Source organism: Globicephala melas, chromosome 2 (assembly GCF_963455315.2).
Source record: "Globicephala melas chromosome 2, mGloMel1.2, whole genome shotgun sequence".
NCBI lineage: Eukaryota > Metazoa > Chordata > Mammalia > Artiodactyla > Delphinidae > Globicephala > Globicephala melas.
The window spans coordinates 13,800,379-13,818,589 of NC_083315.2; the positions used below are offsets into that span (position 1 = coordinate 13,800,379).

General features: G+C 44.2%; 1 pseudogene; it reads left to right on the top strand.

Moving 5' to 3' along the window:
* Positions 1 to 12,135: 12,135 nt before the first annotated feature.
* Positions 12,136 to 12,569, top strand: LOC115842332 (2-iminobutanoate/2-iminopropanoate deaminase pseudogene; annotated as a pseudogene).
* Positions 12,570 to 18,211: the final 5,642 nt, after the last annotated feature.

Below are 18,211 nucleotides of genomic sequence, written 5' to 3' on the forward strand. Positions count from 1 at the left end.
AACAGATAGTGAAGAAGGTTAGAGTGATACATAAGAGAATGGGGAAAGAGAGAAGGGAGAGTTAAAGAACTCATCCCAGGGGACTTCCCTGGTGGTCCCGTAGCTAAGACTCCCCACTCCCAGTGCAGGGGGCCCGGGTTCAATCTTTGGGCAGGGAACTAGAGCCCACACGCATGCTGCAACTAAGAGTTTACATGCCACAACTAAAGATCCTGCACGCAGCATAAAGTTCCTGCATGCCACCACTAAGACCTGGCACAGCCAAATAAATAAATATTTTAAAAAAAAACTTACCCCAGCAGGATAGAACTCTTTAAATGGTGATTAAGAAATGGGATGAGTAGGGACTTCCCTGGTGGTCCAGTGGTTAAGAATCCGCCTGCCATTGCAGGGGACATGGGTTTGAGCCTGGGTCCAGGAAGATCACACATGCCATGGAGCAGCTAAGCGCATGTGCCACAACTACTGAGCCTGCACTCTAGAGCCTGCGAGCCACAACTACTGAGCCCGTGTGCCACAAGTACTGAAGCCCATGTGCCTAGAGCCCGTGCTCCACAACAAGAGAAGTCACCGCAACGAGAAAAGCCTGTGTACCGCAACAAAGAGTAGCCCCTTCTCGCCACAACTAGAGAAAGCCCATGCACAGCAATGAAGACCCAACACCGCCAAAAATAAATAAATTAACAACAACAACAAAAAGAAATGGGATGAATAAAGTGGAATTGATATGGTCAAAACAAAGGTCTTACTGCAGCACTCTTGGAACTTGGGTGGGTTGACACGAATCCCTGAAGGTCTCCCAACTCTGAAGGGTTCTAAACAAGTCTGCTCTATATATCCTAGTTTTGAGAAATTTAAAAAGCCAGGAGACAAAGATGATAAACAGAAATCTGATCTCCAAACCCCCACGTTGATAATCAAGATAAGGATTGACAGGGGGGCCTGGGTCTCTTGGTCTGACCCCTGTCTGAAGACTCACAGTCATGTGCACGTGAGTGGGTAGAATGGTCAGAGGGTGGAGAAGAGACTTTCCTAGGATTCCTGGACACAGGAGCCCAATGCACTGTGATTCCAAAATCTGTCGGTAAAGTCCTAACAGGGCTACACTGAGATTGGGAGGATGTAGGAACGCAGTGGTTGATAGGATCAAGGTAAAAATTTGGATGAAAGCTGGAATGACTGAACAGCTTCCAGAAAATTGGAATGTTTGTGTCTCCTTTACCTGAATGTACTATGGGGATAAATATTGTGTCTGGCTGAGGAACATGTCTCCTATTTTAGTATTGTAAAACAAAAGTCATGTAAATCTGCCCTTCAGCCAATGTTGATTTGACATGCTCAGTGGAAACCAACAAGATTGCCCAAGCCCACACAGGTTGTTAATTTGAAAGAATATAGAACATCTGGTGGACAAAAAGTTTATTACTTTAATTAATGCCCTGTTAGAAGCTTGAGTGCTGGCTCAGACAAATTCTCTCTACAATAGCCCTGTGTGAAGCACAGACTGAGGCTTATGGTAAAAGCCAGTGATCACCACCCAGCAGTGACCACTGGGATTTTGGACCATAAAATTCCCATTTGAGAGATTACTAGCTTACTCTCAGACTTTAATTGAAACTGCCTCTATGACTGCGGGATATAAAATAATCTTGAAACCTGAAATACCCCAAATGTCTTGGGTGATGTTGAAGAAACATTCTGGGTTTAACCCTGGCTGTCCAGTGGTTAAGACTCCGCCCTTCCACTGCAGGGTGCACAGGTTCCATCCCTGGTTGGGGAACTGGATCCCGCATGCTGCGTGACAAAAAAATTAAAAAAAAAAACAAAACCCAAACAAAACAAAAAAACATTCTAATGGGGGAGGGCCGTGCCCAGAAGAATTTCATAATAGAATGGAAAGGGTCTGTACAGGGACATGTTATCATGGGAATGCTAGGTACTCATTGTTTTGTTGTAAAAAAAAGCCTTGGCAAAAAAACCAAGGAGTGGCCTGTATAGTAAAGAATTTAATTTTGCTCTAAAAATGTTCTGGCCTTTGCCTTAGGCTTCTGGGAGGTAATCTCTTAGCTCTTGGAATGTCAGGCTGATAGGATTGTTTTTGTTTGCCTGGGGGCTTTGAGCCAGGCCAACAGCATGATTTAGAGTGGGTGTTTTGGGTCCTGTCAAAACTCTGGACAGACAGGGTGAGCTTCCCTGGTTGGCAATAGTCTGCTCACTGCCACACATCATCCCTGGATGCCATGGGGAGAGGACAACGAGAAAACTCTGCCCTGTGCACTTCCTCTCTTGGCTGATTTTAATCTGTATCCTTTCGTTGCAGTAGACCATAACTGTGCGTAAAACAGCTTTCAGCATGTTCTGTGAGTCCTTCTAGCGAATTAAAGAAAAGCCCAAGGGTGGTCTTGGGGACCTCCAAATTTACAGTTGACGTCAGAAGTGAGGGTGGTCCTCTGGACCGTGCCCTCTAACTGTACAGTGTCTTTCATATTAGACGGCTTCCTTGGATACCTGTTGATACTCGAGTGTCAGCTCCCACTTAAGCATGGATGGGTAAAAATCTGTGTGTCGTACCTACACATGGACTGCACTTCACATTAGGCTGGCTGTTCAGTGGGAAACCTCCACGTAGATGTTTGCTCTTGGACTGGTCACATTCTATAGAGAAGACTTGTCAAATACTGCTTGAGGGAGGTGCTGATGGTCAATGTTCTGCAAGCCCGGGAGAAAGAAAGGTGGCGTCTCAGCATCCAGTAGGCATATGCTAATGAATCCCTCCATTTTCTTCTGCTTTCAATTATTCCTTGGTGCCCCCCAGTCCCAAGCCCCTTGCCTTTTCCCCGTTTGTGGGGATGAGGCAGTAGCTTGATTGTTTATAGCTGGCAAGGGAAAGGAAGCTCTAATTGCTTCTCAGACAGACTTTCAAGTCTCTCTTTTACTCTCCTTCCCTGCCTCACCCCTGCCTCCATTTCAGCTCCATTTCTAGCAGTGTCTGATGCCACCAATTCCCAAGCCTTTTGGGGCTTCTCGGCCGTAAATCCAGTTGTTTCTTGACTTTCTTCACTGTCAGTTTAGGATTTAGTTTTTTCAGGGTGCTAAATCATTTGTCGGTTAATAATCTGCTTTCCGGCTTTCACAGTTTTCATGCTTTGTTTTCTCTCCTATTCTTTCTTTTTTGGGGGGTTGGTTTATTGATTTAAACCCTCTGGGTGAACTGGGTCACATCTATTGGTTCAGTAGGTTCTGAGATAGGATTTCATTTGATTTTGCCTAAGATTTTTAAGACTGGGGCCAGAAGCAAACACTCTCAAAACTGGAAGGGATGTGGGAGATCATATATGGGACTTGCCCCACCCCTTCCCACAAGCTGAAGTCGTGGCCCTGACAGGGGAAAAGACTAGCTTAATATCTCACAGCCAGAGAGGGGCGGGGCTGGGACTGGCTTCCGGATCTGGTGATTCCTAGGCTACCAGTTCTTGCTGCTAGGGACAAGAAGGAAGCCCCCAAACAGAGCTCAGCCCGAGGTTTTCAAATGAAGGTCCATAGAGATGTGCTGGGGTTCTGGATACGTTTGGCTTAAATTTCATTTTAAAGTAGATTTAAAGCACTCGTGTTTATATTTTGCCCTTTTTTTTTTTTACCAATAAAACACTACTTTTATTGGATTAAAAATCCCTATACTGTCATTTTAGCATGGTTTTAGGAGAGAATAGACATAAATGCAAAGGTTCAATTCTTCCATCTTTGCCCAGACATCAGGACTTTGTTTTCTGTATCTTTCTTGGCTTCCACGATGATGCAAGGTGACAGCAAGGACATAGAAGATACATAATGGTGTTGCTGACTAACTTCTCAGGAAGTAAAGTAAAGGCGGTCCAGTAAAACAATCCCTTATTTTTTAGTTGGGTGGGTGATAGGGTTTTACATTTTATCCTTGGTAATGTGCTTGATCATTCCTAACATAATGGAAAATGGGGAAAAAAACAAAGTATCGGGGTAAGAAATAACAGAAGGATGAAAGGCTACAAAAACAATGAAGAGAAAACAAAAGTGAGAAGATGCCCTTCCTCTGGCTTTCAGCTCCAACCCGGCCCCACCTCCTTTTTCTTTTTCTTTTTGCGCTTGAGGAGCATAATCCAAATAAGAATTCATTTCAACGCTTAGTAATAAAAAGAGAAAAAGAATCACCTGCTTTTAAAATTCATAATAGGTCTTTAAGGAGAATTAAGATCTTATATTATTGATTAAAAAGACTTAAGAGATAGGGCTTCCCTGGTGGCACAGTGGTTGAGAGTCTGCCTGCTGATGCAGGGTTCGCGGGTTCATGCCCCGGTCCAGGAAAGATCTCACATGCTGAGGTAGCGGCTGGGCCCATAAGCCTGTGCTCCACCCACCCACATACCGCAAAACAAAACAAAACAAAAAAAACCCCAAAGACTTAAGAGATAGTATCATGCCTCAAGTACATTGTTATGTCTTAAGAAATACAACAATTACATAGAAGGTGTAGACCTTGTTTGGACCCTGGTTTGAGCAAACCAACTATAAAATGCCATTTTTGAGCCAAATCAGGATATTTGATTTTGGTCTGGGTATTAGATGACATTAATTTTGTTTGTATAGCTGATAATATTGTGGTTATGCATATACATAAATGCCCTAATTTATACAGGTGCATGAAGACATGCTATATGAGAATTACTTGAAAATATTAAGATATTACTGCAAGTGGACTTCCCTGGTGGCGCAGTGGTTAAGAATCCGCCTGCCAATGCAGCGAACACAGGTTCGAGCCCTGGTCCGGTAAGATCCCACATGCCGCGGAGCAAGCAGGCCCGTGCACAACAACTACTGAGCCTGTGCTCTAGAGCCCGCGAGCCACAACTACTGAAGCCCGCGCGCCTAGAGCCCATGCTCCGCAACAAGAGAAGCCACTGCAATGAGAAGCCCGTGCACCGCAACGAAGAGTAGCCCCCGCTCGCCGCAACTAGAGAAAGCCCACGCGCAACAATGAAGACCCAACGCAGCCAAAAATAAACAAACAAAATAAATTTATAAAAAAAAACACAAAAGGGTAAAAAAGGAGGAAATGGGGCTTCCCTGGTGGCGCAGTGGTTGAGAATCTGCCTGCTAATACAGGGGACACGGGTTCGAGCCCTGGTCTGGGAAGATCCCACATGCCGCGGAGCAACTAGGCCTGTGAGCCACAACTACTGAGCCTACGCGTCTGGAGCCTGTGCTCCGCAACAAGAGAGGCCGCGACAGTGAGAGGCCTGCGCACCGCGATGAAGAGTGGCCCCTGCTTGTCGCAACTAGAGAAAGCACTTGCACAGAAACGAAGACCCAACACAGCCAAAAATAAATAAATAAATTAAAGTACCCTTAATTTAAAAAAAAAAGGGAATGAAAATTTTTAGGCAAAACAGCAAATGAGGTCATGGATGCTGACTCTATTTGGGAAAGGGAGCTCTGGAACACATGGAAAATGTGTAGAAACAAAATGAGACTAATAATACTAACAGTAAAAATAGTAGCTAAGATGCATAATAAATAGGCTTAGCTATCTTGCTGCTATTATCAATAATATAGAATAACTGCAAGATCTTACTTCTCCTTAAAAAGTTTTTTAAAAGGTGATTTTTAAAAAATTTATACTTGCTGCTCTATATCAGGCACTATATTTATCTCACTTATATGATCCCAACAAGCATGTGAGTTAGACACTGTTAATGTCACCTTTTTACATATGTGGAAACTAAGGTACAGAAATCTTAAGTGACTTGCCCAAGGCCCCATGCCCGGGAAACAGCAAGCGAGGATTCTCGTCCTGCCTGGAGACCATACCATTTACCTTTAAAATCCTGACCAAAAGAAAAAGAAATTATTTTTGGAATGCACAAAACCATGGCTATTTTGACCAAGGAGATTTCTGTTCAATGTTTTATAGATATAATTTATGGTACATTGAAAAAGCAAAAATGCACCAGAAGCCCAACTGCTGTGCACGTAGTTTCTGGAAATTTGTAGGATAACTGTGTTCAGAGTCACCTCTAGCAGTTGTGATTTGATTTCTCCCAGGTGGAAAATATGTCCTTTCCCACACAGTAGTGACTGCCAGGTAAACTCAGTGTCCCTTTGCTGCCCAAAGGGGACTCCTGGGAGAAGAGGAGAGGTTGGCTACAACTACAACATTTGACACCAGCTGGCTCCCCTAAACATAGGGCTTCTGCTACATTTTAACACTTTTTTTTTTAGTCCATGGCAACAGAACCATTACAGAAATTAGCTGCTTTAGAGTAAGACAGCAGTGGATGAGACAATTGGAAAATGAAATCTATTTGGGAAAGTAGAAGCATCCTATAAATGAGCCTTTCTGTTCATCCTGAAGTGTTCTGTCCATTGCACTTATGTGGGCCTACAGTTAACGAAGCTCTTTTCGCATAAAAAAGCAGAAAATGCTCTTTTGAAAAAAAAAAATAAATAAAAGGAAAGAAACAGTAGTGATTTTTAAAAATGCTGAATCCTAGGTGTAGAGGGCTTAAAAATGACTCAGGTATGTACTTCGTGCCTGTGTTTTCAACTCTTGACTCTTGCATGAGCAGGAAGAGTAAGAACCAATCTTGTTGATATAAACGATGTCCTCACCCACGGTGCATGTCACAGGCTTCACTAGGCGGCATTTGAATTGTGAATATTGCAGTTGTAGAAAGAAGAATGAAAATAAAAACAAGGAATGAGGAAGATGGAGGAAGATTATAGGTTGTGTCCATGCAGTTTATGGCAAAGGAAAGCAGTGGCGTCTGGCTCAGGACAGGGGTACGTGCAGGGGATAGCTGCAGGTAGTAATTGAAATTTATATAGACTTTGGCTAAACTGTGACCACCACCCACATTATCCCCATAGTCTCCCAGGTCAGACATCATACCATTAAGCGTGATACAATCGGTCTCACAACAGGGGCTACTAGTTAGAGAGAACTGAAATGCTTGATGAAAACAAAGGACAAAAAGAACACCTCCATGCTCAGAAAGAAAAAATGGAATTGGTTTGCTGCAGGGCCTCTGGACATACCACGTGACAATGTAAGGGGCGTTTCCCCCTCACAGACCCTCCAGGTCAGGATCCACATGGTGCAGAATAGAGAGAGCATTGATGAGAATATGTGTCAGTGACTATATTTAGCATGATACAGATTTTCTTTCTTTTGCAGAGACATAGGTACATTCTGTACCGCTATTATTACACTAGTAGTGTAATAATATCAATAAAAATGATCATTTACTCAGTGATTACTATGAGCTGACACATGACTTGGGGAAGACGTGAATCCCCCAAGGTATGGATGCTGCTCAGACCAAAATAACAGAGGCCCACTATGACATTCCCATCCTCATTCAATAGAAAAAGAATCTGAGGCTCAAGGGGTTAAGTGACTTACCCAAGGTCACACAGCTGGTAGGTGAGGAAGCCCTGTCTTGACACCTCATATTTGTGGACTGTGAGTGGACATATCCAGGCGTCACAATTCTGAGAACCATGTCCTTTGAACACATTTGTGTAGGATATAATAATTTTAATACAGTTAAATATGAACGTAACAAAGGCATTCTGAAACTTTGTTTCCGCTGCTCCTATCAGGGTGTTTCTGGGTTCCCAGGCTCTGGTGCATTTTTTTTTTTTTTTTTTCCGGTACGCGGGCCTCTCACTGTTGTGGCCTCTCCCGTTGTGGAGCACAGGCTCCGGAGGCGCAGGCTCAGCGGCCATGGCTCACGGGCCCAGCCGCTCCGCGGCATGTGGGATCTTCCCGGACCGGGGCACGAAACCGTGTCCCCTGCATCGGCAGGTGGACTCTCAACCACTGCGCCACCAGGGAAGCCCCATCTGGTGCATTTTTCATTGCAGTTATTGTATTCCTCATCTCTGTTTGGTTGTCCTTTATATTTTCTAACTCTTTGTTAAAAACTTTTAACCTCTCACTCTTTGCATCCATTCTTCTCCGGAGTTCTTTGATCACCTTTATGGTCACTACCTGAACTCTTTCTCAGGTAGATTGCCTATCTCCACTTCACTTAGTTCTTCTTGCTGGGTTTTATCTTGTTCCTTCATCTGCAAGGTGTTCCTCTGTTGCCTCATTTTGCCTAAACTGCTGTATTTTTTTTTTTTTAACTTTTTTTTTTTCGGCCGCACTGCGCAGCTTGCAGGATCTTAGTTCCCCGACCAGGGATCCAACCAGGGCCCTCAGCAGTGAAAGCACGGTGTCCCAACCACTGGACCGCCAGGGAACTCCCAACTCTGTATTTTTATGTATGTGGTAGGTTAGGTACATTTCCCGACCTTGGAGAAGTGGCCTTTGGAAGCAGACGTCCCATGTTTCCCCACAGCGCACTCCCCTCTTGTCACCTGACTCATATGCTCTAGGGGTCCCCCTAAGAGGGCTGCACGGGTCCTTCTTTGCGGCGGGCTGACCATGAGGGCGGTCTGGTAGGCTCGGTTGGCCCCGGGCCCTGCCTTGAGAGGAGGCTGCCGGCCGCTGCTCGGCAGGCCCAGGGCATGAAGCGGCTGACGGGCGGACCCCAGGAGGCCTCAGGGCTAGTGCGGCCTCACCGGTGGGTCTGGGCTTCTGGGTGGAGCCAGGTCCTGGGGTTAGTGCCGGCTTACTGGAGGGCAGAGCCGGGTCGTGGAGTCTGGCTGCAGGGCCCAGGGCTCCCGGAGCTGGTGTCGGATTTCGGGGTCGGTGCGGGGAGCAGCCGGTTCCTGACCCAGTCGCGTACGAAGTCCAGGCTGTCCCGAAGCTTGTGTGGCCTGCTGGTGGTGAGTCACGGTCAGACCTTGCTAGTGGGCAGGCTGGCTCCGCAGGCTGTGGATTTACCACCTCTGGCGTCTCCCCTCGGGCGGGGGAGGTCGGTGGGAGGCTAGAGCAGGCTCCGTAGGGAGGGGCCAAGCGCAGGGGATTCTGGGATTGGTCCTGAACGCAGGCGGGCGGAGCTCGTCCTGGGCCCTCTGGTGGGCGGGGCTCTGTGCTCTGGGCGTCTTAAAGCAGCCTGACGGCTGAGGAGTGGGCCCGTGTCCTATCCTGAGGTGCTGCTTGGCCTGAGGCGTCCAGGCACTGGCACCAGCAGGCTGTTGGGCCTGAGCTAATAAGCTAGAGGGGAGGATTCCACAACGGCAGGCTTGCCAGCACTGGGGTCCGAGAAGGCCGCCGCCAGTGTCTGTGTCCCCAGAGTCAGCTGCTGTTGCCTTCTGCCTCTCCGGGAGACTCCACGACCAGCAGGTAGGTCTGACCCAGGCTCCTGTCAAATTACTGCTTCTCTCCTGGGTCCCAGAACGTGTGAGATTTTATATGCACCCTTTAAGAGTGGAGCCTCTATTTCCCACAGCCCTCTGAGTCGGCCCAAAAGTAAGCCCCTCTGGCCTTCAAGGCCAGATGCTCTGGGGTCTCATTGCTCCTGGTGCAGGACCCCCAGGCTTGGAAGCCCAGCATGTGATTGAGAACTCTCACTCCTTTGGGAGAACCTCTGCAACGTTATTATTCTCCAGTGTGTAGGTCACCCACCTGGGAGTATGGGACTTGAATATATTGTGAGTCTGCCCCCTCCGACTGTTACCAAATTGGTTGCCTGGACTCGCGCAGGGGTTCTAGCCTGGGCTAAGACCCCTTGTCTTGTCTAGGGTGGTTCTTTTTTTTTTTTTTTTTTGCGGTACGCGGGCGTCTCACTGTTGGGGCCTCTCCCGTTGCGGAGCACAGGCTCCGGACGCGCAAGCCCAGCTGCCATGGCTCACGGGCCCAGCCGCTCCGCGGCATGTGGGATCTTCCCAGACCGGGGCACGAACCCGCGTCCCCTGCATCGGCAGGCGGACTCTCAAGCACTGCGCCACCAGGGAAGCCCTGAGCAAGATGTTTTATCGTCTCTTTTTTTGGACTGTTCAGAGGCCTTTTTGGATTGTCAGGGTACTTGGCTATACTCTGATTAGCTAAGGTTCCTTGATAAGTGATGACTTCCAGATAAATAGTTTTCTGTGTAAGAAGAGTCTATTTTTAAAAATAAATTTATTTATTTATTTATTTATGGCTGCGTTGGGTCTTCGTTGCTGTGTGCGGGCTTTCTCTAGTTGCGGCGAGCGGGGTCCACTCTTTGATGCCGTGCGCGGGCTTCTCATTGCGGTGGCTTCTCTTGTTGCGGAGCACGGGCTCCAGGCGCACGGGCTTCAGTAGTTGTGGCTCATGGGCTCTAGAGCGCAGGCTCAGTAGTTGTGGCACACAGGGGCTTAGTTGCTCCGCGGCATGTGGATCTTCCCGGACCAGGGCTCGAACCCATGTCCCCGGCAGTGGCAGGCGGATTCTTAACCTCTGCACCACCAGGGAAGTCCCAGAAGGGTCTATTTTAAAACTAGAATTTCTTGTGTTCTGGCCACTCCACGATGGAGAGTTTAGCTGAATGAGATTTTATCACTAGCATAACTGTATAGAAAATGGATTCCTCAGAGAAACCTTGTATGCCCTGGTTTCAAAGTGGGAATAAAAATGATATGAGTTTTAACCTCTTATTCACTGTCCTAACTGTAAATTTGCCACCAAAATATGAGGGAATGACATAATTTCAGTTAATAATAAAACAAAAAGTTATTTTTCTTTTATTATTGAGATGGTAATAAGAAGTTGTAAAGAACATTTTGAAAAAACAAATAGTAAACAATTTAAAAAAGGAAATCACTTAATCTTACTTCCAGAGATAGTCATTGTTCATGTTTTTTACTGTGTCCTTCTAGACTTTTTGAGCGTACACACTCACTGATGAGTGTCCTCAAAAGATAGACTGCAAGTTTTTTTGCTCCCTTCAACTTGTATTTTACTCCAGTCATTCGGTTAAAAAGTCACCAAAGCTGGAACTGTCTGTTTCACTTTAGACAATTAGGTAATTTTTTTTTTTAATTAGGTAATTTTTATGGTGGTTGACTTACCATGCTTTGGGGAGGAGGGTAAAATATGACCTGTAAGACCAGGAATTTAGCTGTCTGAGCTCTATCATTCTGTGATGATGCCTGCACACCAAGAAAACACATGTCCGTTCATGAAAGCCAGGGGGACACAAAAGGACAGGCCTGTTGGTCAAGTCAACAAACAGCCTGTCAGTTGACTATGCTTTCCCTCTTCCAACTGTAGACCATGTGGATATTGGGTGTGTTCCCAAAGAGGTGGCGATTACTCCCAGAGACCTATGTTTACTCCGCCTGGGTCGAGTGTGCTTCAAGGCATTCACAATTTATTGGAATCTGAAATGAAATGAAGAAAGCAAGTGAGCTGCTGTAACAAACAGGTGGCTTTCATTAAATAAAACCATTAATCTTGTCATGATTATTTACCAGACTGTGTTGGATTTCAATGTTTCCTTAATCTATTGATGGGCTATCACCACAAAATATGTCATTGAAGTAAAATAATGGCTGATGTGTTAATGAAAACCATCAGGGAGACCAGAAGCCTCCCCTCCATAGAATGAGGACAATGAAGAATCTGTTTAGGAAGAAAGAAGGAATTACTGATATTAATCAGATTGAACTACCTCTTTGGAGCTGTGTTTAGGATAGTGGAACAAAAGCACAAAGCTGTGTAAAGACCTGTTGAATTATAGGAGCACTTCTAATTAAGCACTTCACAATGAAAATCTGAGTTTTACAAAAGCAATTTTAAAGGGATGATTCTCTATTTTACAAATGATTCACAATATAGTTAACAATACTGTATTGTATGCTTAAAAACTTGCTAGGAGGATAGATCTTATGTTAAGTGTTCTTATCACTAATAACAGTACTAAAAATAATGATAAATAAGAGGGCAGGAGAAAACTTCCAGAGGTGATGGATAGGTTTATGACATTGATTATGATGATGGTTTCATGAGTGTATACTTATCTCCAAACTCATCAAGTTGTGCACATTAAGTATGTATAGCTTTTTATATGTGAATCATACCTCAATAAAGTGGTTTAAAAATAATAAAATTTAAGAACAACAAACACAAAAAGATTCACAATAGAATTTTTAAAAAGATTAATCATCCACTAAATTTAACATAGCATTTTCATTTTAAAATTCTGTCTGTAGAGACCCGTGAGACGCGAGTACGTACGGGTGGGGGCGGCAAGGGAAAAGGATTAGCCATGTTGTCTTTGATCAGAAAGGTGATCAGCACCGTGAAAGCCCCAGCGGCCATTGGTCCCTACAGTCAGGCTGTGTTAGTCGACAGGACCATTTACATTTCAGGACAGCTAGGCACGGATCCTGCAAGTGGACAGCTTGTGCCAGGAGGGGTGGCAGAAGAGGCTAAACAAGCTCTTACAAACATGGGTGAAATTCTGAAAGCAGCAGGCAGTGACTTCACGAATGCGGTAAAAACGACTGTTTTGCTGGCTGACATAAACAACTTCAATACTGTCAATGACATCTACAAGCAGTATTTCCAGAGTAGTTTTCCTACAAGAGCTGCTTACCAGGTAGCTGCTTTTACCAAAGGAGGCCGTGTTGAGATTGAAGCAGTAGCTGTCCAAGGACCTCTCGTGACAGCATCGCTCTAAGTGGGCCCAGTGTTATTCAGTCTGGAATTTTAATAATGTTTTTAAATTAATGTCTTAATCTTTACAGTATTTGTTGGAAAGTGTAAGGTTGACTGATATATCTGAAGTTATTATGGAAATACCATATGATAAGGGGAATTGAACATGAGTTGAAGATTAATGATGAATCTAGTTACTGATGTTATAAATTACACTTCTATAACACTCATATTACTACTGGATGTGGGAAAAGAGACACACATTACATAGTTACTCAGAAAAATAAAAGTAAAGGGAAATAGCATATAGGAAAGATGAGTTACTATTCCTGAGAAATAAGAAAGAGCACACCTAATTCAATTAAACTCTATTAATTTAATGATGTGAACTATTTAGTTCTCATGTCAGATACATGATTCTGCTTTTACTTGAGTAAGATTAAAGCATTTAAGTTTGAATGGTAGAGGTAAAGGAGAAGAAACTGGACCAAATTTTATATAGATAATATTTTTCTAATGGAAATAAAATAGCATGCAGATTTAAAAAAGTAATAAAAATAAAATAAAATTCTGTCTGTAACATACTGGGAACATACCTAAAGTATAAAATAAAAAAATATGATACACGAAGTTTACAATGGAGGAAACCGGTGGGGGTGTGAAGCCCTTCAGTTTTATCTGTTGGGTTCAGAGCAACTTTTACACACTGATTAACAAAGGAGAAATCACACTTCAGCAGTATTTCTTCTCTAATTTCCATAATGTATATGGAATTTGAAGGGACTTAGTGAAACCTTTTTACTAAGTAATCAAGGAAACTGAACTCAGGGAAACTAAGAGATTGCCTAAATCGGTCAACCAGTGAATGGCAGGTTCTCATAATGGTCAGAAACACAAGTTCTGGCATTTGACTGCCAAGTTCAAGTCCTGGCTTCTCAGGAAGCTTCATATCCTTGGGCAACTTGTTTCATTTCTCTAGATCTAGGTTTTCTTATCAGTAAAGTACAAGCTGAGCTTATCTACTTCAGAGGGTGGCTGTGAGAATTGATTCTCCATGTGGCATACTTGGCGTTATTTGAAGTAAGCATTCAGTAAGTGTTAGCCACGATGGCTGCAGTATTCTCAATAATAAAAGCCAGAACGAAAACTCAACTTTCCTGACCCCCATCCAGGGTCTTTTCCTTTACACAAGTAATCACAGATGATATTAAAATGTTTATCATGGCCTGGGTACCAACTGGTCAGAATGAACCCATACCACCAAGATGGCAGCCTTTGTGTTCCCCTCCCGGCAGGAAATCTCACAGGAACACAAGACAATGGATGGCTCTACAGTTCCTGGAATGGATGTGTGGATTCCCTTTGTATAATTTTAGGGAGGCATTAATGACTGTAGAATAAGTATCACTTGTAGTGGGGCTGTCACAGACTGTGACATCTCAAATAAACCACACAACCTCTCTGTAGCTCACACTTAATACTCAAACACTGTGCCAAGTTGTTATGGGGATCAGCAAGAATCAGAAATGTAAAAGCCCTTTGAAAAAGGGTAAACCATTACACAAATGCAGGAGATTTGTGAAATGCCTAAACCTTCAAGAAAACAGGTTCCGGGGGAAGATCAGCTAAGATCTGTATACCTCTTCCACTTTGTAACAGTTTACACTAAACCTGTCTGTGAGATTTAAAATGTCACATTCTATTTCTTCATTTTTACATTGGCCAAGGCAATCAAAATGAAAGGTTTTCTTTACTTCTCTTCAGAAAGTGGATTTCTTCCTATTAACCAGGAATGATAAATTGGTAATCATTTCTCTGAAATTTTGCTTTTTTCTGTAATGTAATGCACTATTTTATAATAGCTTAGGTTAATGAAAATATCACAAATTACATCTATTAACTAGAAACTCTGTTCTTTAGGAAGTTTTTTCTTATGCTTGACCTAAACTTCTTTCGCATGTGAGTGATGAATGTCTAAACCCATTTAAGGTTGGCAAACACTGCTTTAAACCATATTATGGAGTTGGTAATTTTTAAATGTCACAGCAGAGTGGCAAAGTTATAACTGGTGCTAAACATCTATTTTAGATTTATGACATTTGTGCCTCTTCAGTAACACTTTGGCCTTTTTCCTCTTCTGACTTAACTTCCTTTCTCTTTCTTATTCTCTTTATAGATTGTTTCAATCTGTCTCACTTCTGAGACAACATTTCTGATTAGGACACCATTTGGGATCCTTTACTTACCCACGTCTTGTGTACAAATGCTTCTACAGACGTTTACACAAACACGCAATCACACAGAGCTAATCACATGAGGACTCAGCTCCAGCCTCTAATCACACGTGTGCTCACAAATATACAAAACGTCACTGGAAATAGTGAGACAGTTTTCAAAGTTGCTCACAACAGTCTTTCTTTACTCTATGGCGACATCTCATGCGTTCCTCGGCATGCTCTTTATTTAGGTTCCCAGAGGTGCAAAAATTGTTTCTGTCCGTGTGTGTAGGGGTAGAGTGGTAGAGGTCCTGACCCTGCAGAGACGATGACATCGCACATATATGAAGACAATAAAATAAGAATAATTTAATTTTCACAATGAAGCCCCAACTTTGAGATTCTCTCTCCTCTTTAGTGCTACTGCTTTGCTGGTGCCCGAGGTGCATACTTGGTCCTCTGCTGGAGTCATCAAATTTCATTCATGCATCTGTAACCACACAGGTGCAATGGCTCATATCAACCCTCCCCCAGGTGTCAGACCTCGGACCTTTCTAATGGTCTTTATTAGTTTTGGGGAGGTGTCTACTCTGTTGCACTTTCTACTCTTCATTTTTTTTTTTTCTTCTCATTACTCAGAGGAGCCTCTTAGCTCAATTACTTCTTCATATTGTGGTTCCCATCTCCTTGTTATTAGGGGTTTGGCTGATGGGGTAAAACACATGCTACCTCACAATATGGCACCTTGACATCTTGAATATTTTGGGTTGAAGGAATTTGGGATGTAGCAGGTGCAGAAGGGATTCTCTCATCTCCCCTCTTCCCCAAAGTGGGTCATGAGATCCTCATGAGAGAGGTGCCCTTCTTATCTTCACAGATGGAGTGATGCCAGGAGGAATCCAAATGATCAGGCCTTGCTAAATTCCCCCCAGTTTACTAACTTTATCTCGTATCCTTTTGTCCTATCACATTTTACCACGACTTCCCAGTCTTCATCAAACCTAGTGTAAAAATACTTGGGCTTAACTGCTTCTTCTGGTCTTCATTCCTTATGAATTCTCCTGTGTCACATAAAACTTACACTAAATAAATTTTTATGTTTTTCTCTTGTTAATTTGTCTTTCGTGAGTCCAGTGTACAGGGCCCCAGCCTGAGAACGTAAGATGAGTAGAGGAAGAGATTTTTTTCCCTCCCCGACAAGGCCGTCAGATTCGTGCAGGAGGTAACGATTCTGTACTAGAGCAGAGTAAGGAGAGAGACGCTTGAGGGCTGTCATTTCATCTGTGCTGCTTACCCCTGCCCTCTGAGAGTGGAGTGGGCTGAAGGTTCACTCATGCATTTGTTTGTTCATTCATATTTGTCTTATCCATCGTTCAATTAATGCAGTTTTTGAGTGAAGACAGTACCCCAGGTACTGTACTATTATCAAAGGAAACCGGGGCCAGACTGTAGCTAAAGCTGTAAAAACAGATTTTATTCAGGAACTATTGCAACTGGGAAAAAGAGACCCCGGCATAGATTTGACCTTGATTCTGAATCAACAAGAAAAAGTGGGGATTTACAGCCAAGGAGCAGGGAGGGAGTTAGTGGAAGGAAATTACTAAGAGGAAACATCAGGGGTAGGGGGGATTCTGGTTAAACAAACTGAACAGGTTTGTAGCCGAGGGCAGGCAACAGTGATCAGATATCACCCAGAGGATGATTCGGGTTGAGAAATTTGATCAGATATTAAGGGTGGGGTTCTCTGTAAACTGAGCTTAACAAGATTCTTGCTAAAACTGGGCAGTGCAGGCCTAACATGAATGGACACAGTCTAGGTTGAGGTCTAGTTGAAAAAGGACTTAGCACAGGGACTTCCTTGGCGGTCCAGTGGGTAAGACTCCATGCTTCCAATGCAGGGGGCCCAAGTTCGTTCCCTGGTCAGGGAACTAGATCCCACATGGTGCAACGAAAGATCCCGCATGCCACAACTAAGACCCAGCACAGCCAAATAAATATTTAAAAAAAGGACTTAGCACAGATGTAGAAAACGAACTTATGGTTACCAGGGGGGAAAGCGGGAGTGGGGGGTGGGGTGGAGGGAGGGATAAACTGGGAGACCGGGATTGACATATACTATGTATAAAACAGATAACTCATAAGGACCTACTGTATAGCACAGAGAACTCTTTTCAATACTCTGTATTGACTTACATGGTAAAAGAATCTAAAAAAGAGTGGTTATATGTATAAATGATACACTTTGCTGTACAGCAGAAACTAACACAACATTGTAAATCAACTATACTCTAATAAAAATTAAAACAAAGAAAAGAAAAAGGACTTAGAGGAGCCTGCCTAGAGTCTGGTCAAGGAGAGAGCTGTGGTCACTAGGTGCTGGGGAACCAGCGAGGGGGAAAGGAGTCCATGACACTGTCCCTTCCCCCAAGGAACGAACAGATAGACAAAAAATTGCATCCTAAGATGTGGGTGTGAGTGGGGATGCCCAGTGAAGGAGGCAAATAACCTTGCTTAGAAAACTGGGTACATTTGATACCCAAAAACTGAGTTCATCTTGATGCTGAGCAGGGCCCTGTGGGGCTCCCAGGTACGGAGGCCTTTTTGTCCCGCATTTCTCGTAGGCAAGACTCCAGCCTCCATGACCTTCCCTGAGTTCCAAAGGGTAGATTCAAACAGTTGCTAATCAAGGAAGGAGCAGCCATGAAACCACCTGAGGCAAGATTACAGGGACCAGAGAAGCTCTTCAAGGTTAGACCACCTGAGACCCTCCACACACCCTAATCTTGTCAGCAACCCCACCCTTTTGAAACTTTGCAGAAGAAAGAAGAATGCAAGACTGTTACTGCCTTGATCCTTATCACATGATCCTTATCACCAGGAGTCCTGGCTATATAAACCTGTCCCTCTTCCCCAGGGAGGGGGGCACAGTTCTTGAGGCGCTAGCCTACTGTGTTTCCTCTTTGCCTGGCAAAGAAATAAAGCTATTCTGGGCTTCCCTAGTGGTGCAGTGGTTAAGAATCCGCCTGCCAATGCAGGGGACATGGGTTCGAGCCCTGGTCCGGGAAGATCCCACATGCCGGGAGCAGCTAAGCCCGTGCACCACAACTACCAAGCCTGTGCTCTAGAGCCCATGAGCCACAACTACTGAATCCATGAGCCACAACTACTGAAGCCCGCTCGCCTAGAGCCCATGCTCCACAATAAGAGAAGCCACTGCAGTGAGAAACCTGCGCACCGCAACGAAGAGTAGACCCTGCTCGCTGCAACTAGAGAAAAGCCCGCGCGCAGCAACGAAGACCCACTGCAGCCAAAAATAAATAAGTTAAAAAAAAAAAAGAAATAAAGCCATTCTTTCTTTCTCCTCCATAACTCCATCTCCGTATTTCTGTTCAGCATCACACAGTGCCAAGATTTTGGCAACAATCTGTTGGTGGGTTTTGAGCCAATA